Source organism: Equus caballus, unplaced genomic scaffold (genome assembly GCF_041296265.1).
Source record: "Equus caballus isolate H_3958 breed thoroughbred unplaced genomic scaffold, TB-T2T haplotype2-0000947, whole genome shotgun sequence".
Classification (NCBI taxonomy): Eukaryota; Metazoa; Chordata; class Mammalia; order Perissodactyla; family Equidae; genus Equus; species Equus caballus.
In genome coordinates, this window is record NW_027222054.1 from 1 (window position 1) to 7,500 (window position 7,500).

Here is a 7,500-nt window from a genome sequence, read left to right on the forward strand (position 1 = left end):
CCTTGGACGATAGTCGCGACACTGCTCTGTCAGCACAGCGATCGACAGACACTGCTGGGTGGCAGGTCTGTTGTCTGGGCCTGGGTGGTCACAGGTGAGCCGGATGGTCAAAGGTGAGCGCAACCATCCGTTCCTAGCCTAAGGAAAGATGCCTCTCCTTAAGGAAAGGCCCGAGCACGGGGAAGCTGCTCCTTTCCCTTAAGGGCATTGGTTCTTGCCGTAGGAAATGTTTAAAGCAGATCTACGATGCGATGCGTGCTCGACGGCCACGTCAGGCCCTTTTGGAAAAACACTGTCAGGCCGAATTAGGCCGACACCCAATGGCTTCCTCATAGACTCCAATAGATCCTATCGCTCGCCATTTCTATCTGTCCACTCGTTCCAATTTTAGGCCACTTGACCACGAACAGACCTTTTTCTCAGATTTTTTTCCCCGTGATCACCTTTTCACAGACAAAACGATCTTTACTTTTTAGGCCCTCTTGCCTGAAGGCAGCCATCTCACTTTCCTTGAACACAAAGATGTTTCCCATATTCACTTTTAGTGGCTTTTTGTTTTGTTTTGTGTTGTTTTGTTTTGAGGACGATGAGCCCTGAGCTAACTGCTGCCAATCCTCCTCTTTTTGCCGAGGAAGGCTGGCCCTGAGCTAACCTCCGTGCCCATCTTCCTCTACTTCATATGTGGGACGCCTACCACCACGTGGCTCGCCCAGCGGTGCCACGTCCACCCCCGGGATCCGAACCGGCGAACCCCGGGCCGGCGAAGTGGAACAGGCACACTTAACCAGCGCGCCACTGGGCCGGCCTAGTGGCTTTCATCGCATTCGTTAAGTAGAATTTTTAACCCTCACGAACCTTAATTTTGGTGAAAACTAAGAAGTCAGCAATTAGGAACTGTCCTTCCCATGAGCAGTCTGTCGCTTGGCCAATTTCTAAACACTTGGCCACTTTTAGAAACATGGGATTTCATAGGTTTATCTCTTCCTTCGCTTTATTTGATTTCATCTCACTTTAGTGTTTGGGTGAGGAAGATCGGCCCTCACAGAGCTGACGCCTGTTGCCAATCTTCCTCTTCTTTCTGCTTGAGGGAGAGCGGGCCCGAGGTAACACCTGCGCCCCACTTCCTTGATCTTGCGGACGGGATGCCACCACAGCCCGGTGTGAGGAGCGGTGGAGGTCCACGCCCGGGATCTGAACCCGAGGACCCCAGGCTGCCGAAGCTGAGTGCAGGAGCTTAACCACTATGCCGCCGGGCCGCCGTCCCCTGTCAAAGCTTTTAATAAAGCACGAGACGTGTTCCTCGATAGACCCAAACGTCTTTTCGTTTCCGTATCCTCACAAACCCAAAGTAGATAAACTTCTATTTAGCCACTCACGTCTCAGGTTCTATCTTACTCGGAAATGATCTACATCGTCAGGGAAATTGTTTTGGTCTTAAGTTTGGCACCCGAGCTAACGACTCTTGCCAATCTTCCGTTTTTGTTTTTTTCCCCCCCTCCCGATTTTTCTCCCCAAATCCCCCCCATGACATAGTTGTCTATCTTAGTTGAGGGCCGTTCTAGTGGTGGCATGCGGGACGCCGCCTCCACACGGCCCGACGAGCGGTGCCGTGTCCGTGCCCGGGATCTGAACGGGCAAAACCCCTGGGCCGCCGAAGGGGAGCGTGTGAACTTAACCACTCGGCCACGGGGCTGCCCCCGTCCGTGGACTTTTTTATCACCTGATTTCACCTCGCAAAACTTCAAAGCTTCAAGTTATCAGAGAGGTTTGGGAAGTTGTTTCAATTTATTTAATTAATTTATTTTTCGAGGAAGACGAGCCCCGAGCTGACACCTGCTGCCAATTCTCCTCTTTTTGCCCCGGGAGAGTGGTCCCGAGCTAACATCCGTGCCCATCCTCCTCCCGTTGATAGGCGGGACGCCGACCACAGCATGGCTCACCAAGCGGCGCCACGTCCGCACCCCGGATCCGAACCGGCGAACCCCTGGCCGACAAAACGGAACGTGCGAACTTAACTGCTGTGCCGCCGGGCTGGCCCTTCGGGAAGTTCTTTTCAGGACACGGGCCATAAACTAGAATCACCGCTACAGGTTTATCGGAGCGACATCAGCGTTCGTGGTGGATTGAGTCGTCCCCTCTGTCTCTCCCCTCCAGGGGACAACCAAAGGGACATCTATCGACCCACCCACCAAGGATTCCCCCCCGCATGGCACAGCAGGATGCCTGAGAGATCCACGCAGCCCTACAGCGGCAAGTCACATTCGCACAGTCAAAATTCAATGGCAGAGGGGGCTGGCCCCGTGGCCGAGTGGTTAAGTTCGCGCGCTCCGCTGCAGGCGGCCCAGTGTTTCGTGGGTTCGAATCCTGGGCGCGGACATGGCACTGTTCATCAGACCACGCTGAGGCAGCGTCCCACATGCCACAACTAGAAGAACCCACAACGAAGAATACACAACTATGTACCGGGGGGCTTTGGGGAGAAAAAGGAAAAAATAAAATCTTTAAAAAAAAAATTCAATGGCAGAGACAAAACGTTAAGGTCAGCGAGAGGGAAGAGAATAACCGGCCCAGGAGCAACGGTGTGAAGAACATGGAGAAGACGGGTCCTAGACGCCGGGTCCCCGGAGCAGCGATTTCATCAGAGGCCCGCGAACGTCCACGATCTCCACACCACGTTTATGGCCGACTGCGTGTGTGGGTCCTTTGGAATCGACCAGGCTACCGTCTGGGCCACTTTGGGACATCGTGTCTAGCTGCCCCGAGCGGTGGAGCTGTCGTTCGAGTGTAAGATGGGGCCCATCCGGGGAGAGCATGGGGACGGGGAAAGGGAGGCCGCGGGAAGTCACAGAGTCTGAGGTGTTCGGGGGAGACCGACTCTTCTAAAGTGGAGGCGGTAGAAGGAGAGCAGCAGGATTTTTGGATTTTTGTTCTCTCTGTTAGGTATCTGGGTCCGGAGGAGAGTGGGGCGGGGGGGGGTGGGTTGTGGTGGTGGTGGTGGTGGTGGTGGTGGGTGTGAGGCTGAGGCAGGGCTGGTGTTTCCTTTCCGGGTCAGGTGAAAGAGCTCCTCCAGTGGAGGTTTTTGGACAAGGGGTCTGGTCTGGCAGGATGGGAGGTTGCGGGTCGAGCCACAGGGGAATCTGTCGTAGCTCAGACTCGGGCCTTTGAAGAAATAGACAGAGAGAGGAGTTTTGCTCTGTCTGTCACCGCAGCCGGCACCTCAGGAGCAACAACAGAAGGCTTCCCGAATGAGTGAAGGGGCAGGAGCCAGCGTGCCCCGTGCCTCTCTCAGCCCTGCGCCGGCAGGGAAGGAAGCAGGCAGGCAGGCAGGCAGGCAGGCCTCAGGGCTACTCCCGTCCTACTGCCCGGTGGTCCCTGTCCCGGCCCCGCCCCCACTCTCCCCCTGACCCTCACTGCTCCCCAGCCCTCTTCTCAGCCAGAGAGGCGATGGGGGGGGCGGGGCGGTCCCAGAACAAGTTTCCTCTCATCCACCATCATCTTGCCACCCTGACGACTTGGCCCGAGATCCGGCCTAGGCTGTAGCCGTGTGTGGTTTTCCTGTGGACAAGGGGGCCGGTTCACCATTTCGGAGGAAACCCCTAGCCTTCCACTGCCGAGTCGAGTCGGTGGGACTCGCCAGCCTGGAAGGGGGGAGGGGGGAGGGGAGGTCAGGCCCATTCATTCCGACGGGCCTGGTGTCAGGGCTTCATTCAAGTGCAGGAAGCTCTCTCCCATGGCCTCGGGCTCTTTTCCATTGAACGGCTTTCTTCAATTCCCCCACCCTTAGGCCGCAGTCCGCCAAGGGCCGGGAGGCAGGGAGGGAAGATGTTGGGGCAGGGTGGCTGTCTGAGAAACTCGCCTCGTCTGGGGCAGAAAGAGTGCCCCCCTCCTTTCTCTAACCCTACTAGACTGCTTGAGGATCACGGACGGTTTGGCTCATCGATGAGCCCTGCGTTATGGGCCCGGCAAGCAAACTCCTAACTGGCAACCCGCTGCTCTAGGCGTGTGTGGGTTTTTTGATCATTCACCTTCAAGTTCGCACGACATTGGTCCGTGTCCCCCGCCCCAGCTTCCCATGGGAAATCCTCCGTCTCTTTCCACAGACTCACTGGCGACTTCACACAGCGCCTGCCTCCTCCTCCTCCTCCTCCTCCTCCTCCTCCTCCTCCTCCTCCTCCGAAGGAAGGAAGGAAGGAAGGAAGGAAGGAAGGAAGGGGCTGACCCCGTGGCCGAGCAGTTGAGTTTGCACGCTCCGCTTCAGCGGCCCGGGGCTTCAAAGGTTCGGATCCTGGGCTCGGACACGGTACCGCTCATCAAGCCACGCTGAGGTGGCGTCCCACACGGCAGAACCAGAGGGACCCTCAAAGAGAATATACAACTAGGTACTGGGGTGCTCTGGGGAGAAGAAGAAGAAGGAGGAGGAATAAAAAGAAAAGATAAGATTGGCAATGAGCTCGGGTGCCAGTCTTTAAAAAAAAAAAAAAAAGAGGAAGAAAGATGGACAAACAGGAACGAATCCCACTGACGGCACCTCCAAATGGTGGGGGTAGGGGGGTGGGGGGGGTGGGGAGTGGCATCATCGGGCCAATGGTGACTCTAAGTCGTGATCCCGCGGTTGTGTTATTTGATATTTTATCGAATCGATTTATTATTTTATTTTTGAGGAAGATGAGCCCTGAGCGAACATCTGCCGCCAATCCTCCTCTGTCGGCTGAGGAAGACTGGCCCTGAGCTGACATCCGTGCCCATCCCCCTCTACTTTCCAGGTGGGACGCCTGCCACAGCGTGTCTCGCCAAGCGGTGCCGGGTCCTGCGCCCGGGATCCGGACCGGCGAACCCGGGGCCGGCGGAGCGGAACGTGCGAACTTCACCGCCGCGCCACCGGGCCGGCCCCCGGAGTTGTTTAAAAAATCCAGTAAGGGGCTGGCCCCGTGGCCGAGTGGTTAAGTTCGCGCGCTCCGCTGCAGGCGGCCCAGTGTTTCGTCGGTTCGGATCCCGGGCGCGGACACGGCACTGCTCATCAAACCACGCTGAGGTGGCGTCCCACATACCACCGCTAGAAGGACCCACAACGAAGAACACACAACTATGTACCGGGGGGGCTTTGGGGAGAAAAAGGAAAGACAAAAAATAAAATCTTCAAAACTCCAATAAAACTTTGAGTGAAGACGACGAGGAGGATGCGAAACGTATCTCACGCCTCCGAGCCGAGCCGTCCGTTTAGGAAGGGGGACGAGGACCCTTTGTAAGCGATGTCCCTTTTTAAGCACCATTCTAAACCACAGAACAGAACTCCCTCTCCTCGACCCGGAGCGACCCGGAGCGAGGAGGTTCCTGGGCGTGTCAGAGAGGGCCACGTCCTCTGCAGCACGAACGAACCGCCAGGGTTCGGCCACGGGAAAGAATTTCTTCCTCTCCAGGCGGACTAAAAGTCGCCGACGGCAGCGGGCGTAGGTGCTATCCTTCCCGTCCAGGAAAGGCAGGGAGAACTTCAGCCGTGAAGAGAAGGAGGTCTTCCTCACTCCCCGTTTCGGGAGGGCCCCTTTGGCAGGGGAGTTTTGTCTCCTGATTTCAAGTCAGGAAGAAAAGGGAGAGAGAGAGAGAGAGAGTGTCCTTCTCGTGCCAGGTCGGTCTGAGGGGGACCTCCTCTGGTTTCCTCCCTTCCCAGGGAAGGCCGTTCGCCCCTTCTTCTAGAAAAAGCTCCCAAAGCACCACCGCCCAGGATGGTTGACCTACGCCCATCGTCCCTCCTTTCCCAATCATTTCTACCGCGACAGAGGGACAGAGGCCCCGGCCCCATCCCCATCCCCACCCCCACCCCCATCGCCTGCCTCCTTGATGGCCAAAGGAGCTGCCTCTGAGAATGGAACGGGGCTTGGAAACCTTCTAGAGGGGTGACTCTCACCTGCCTGCCTGCCTGCTGGGAAAAGCACCCACGCTGTCCATCGGACTGCCCTTTTGGGCAAACGTAGGCGTGCCACATAGCGATCGACAGCTTGGCGGGGGGGGGGGGGGGGGGGTGGCGTGGTGGTGCCCAGGATCCACGACACGTGACGGCTGCGGAGCACGACAGCCCTAAGACCTTGAGGGAGACGGGGTGGCGCGTGAATCCTTTCGGAACGAGAACGACAGGAAACGCTGACGGGGACGTGTTCTCGTCTCGAGAACACACCAACGCCTCGCACGGTGTCTGACCCGGGGTGCCTCTGACTTTTGTCACCAGAGACGATCCTGTCGACCGCCCCTCACGCTTTGGGGAAAAGGGGAGAGGGACTCGGTAGCACGGGAGAAGCCATCCATCCGCCCTTCCTTTCCGTCTTCACGGCTCCTTCTCGTGGAAAACGAGGAAGCCGTCCGGAGGAACGGAACACTGACCCGGGCCAAAGCGTGGCCCAGCCTGAGCCTCCAAAACCTTCTGCTAAGTGAGAGGTGCCAGACATCCAAGGCGACCTACGTTGCGATTCCACACAGAGGAGAGAGCTAGAACGGTCCAACCCTAGAGGGCGACAGCAGATGGCGGCGGCGGCGGCGGCGGCGGTGGCGGCGGCGGTGGTGGTGGTGGTGGTGGTCGTGGTGAGGCAGATCCGGGAGTGGGGCCGTTTTTTCTTTCGGAGGGAGGGGATGGAAACGGAAACCTTCTGGAAATAGATAGCCGTGACGGATGTGCCACCTTGGGGAGAGAGACTCCCGAAGGCCACTGGCTTGTGCCCCGTGGAAAGGATGGATTCGGTGGGATGGGAATTCTACCTCCGTGTAGAGCGTGTGGTAAACCACGAGGTGGGTGGGTGGGTGGATGGCCTCCCTGCCTCGCCTCCACCTAGACGTCCACACACAGAGACCGACGAGGGAGGGAGGGAGGGAGGGAGGGAGGGAGAGAGACAAGATGGACAGAGGCCGAGGCCGAGGCCGAGGCAGTGAGCGAGTAAGTGATCGACCCTGGCCATAGGGATTCCTCAGAGGGCGTCTCTTGGCTCCCCAAACGAAGAATGTGTGTGGAGATCGAGAAAGATCACCGACCTAGGAGAACCAGCAAGACTTCCTCACCCTCCAGAGAGCCGCTGGGCCCCTGCCGTCCCTGCCACCGCCACCCCTACCCCTCGCCTTTGGCAGCGACGCCAACGAAAGGCAGGCAGACGAGTGGGAGAGTCGTGTGGTGGTGTCCCCCAAGGAAGGTGGGTCCATGCCGACGAGCGGTCGTCGGCGTGTGGAAAAGCCAGAGGCGGGCTGACTAGAAGGAGGGCGTCCTGGGGGAAGGGGCCAGGGTGTGAGGGAGAGAGGCCTGTTTCTCTTCCCCTGTTGGTCCCAAGTCAGGGGCCCAAAGGAGGAAAGCTGTCCGTTCCTTTCCGACTCGGACGGTTCGGGCGGGACCGACCGATCCCCGTGGCGGCGCGGTCGGGGCTTTCTGGACCAGAACCCCTCTCTCCGTCGCCTTTCGACCACACACACGCTTTAGAGGCCAAGAGAAAATGGATCGGGTCTCTCTGTCTCTCTCCCTAGAAAACA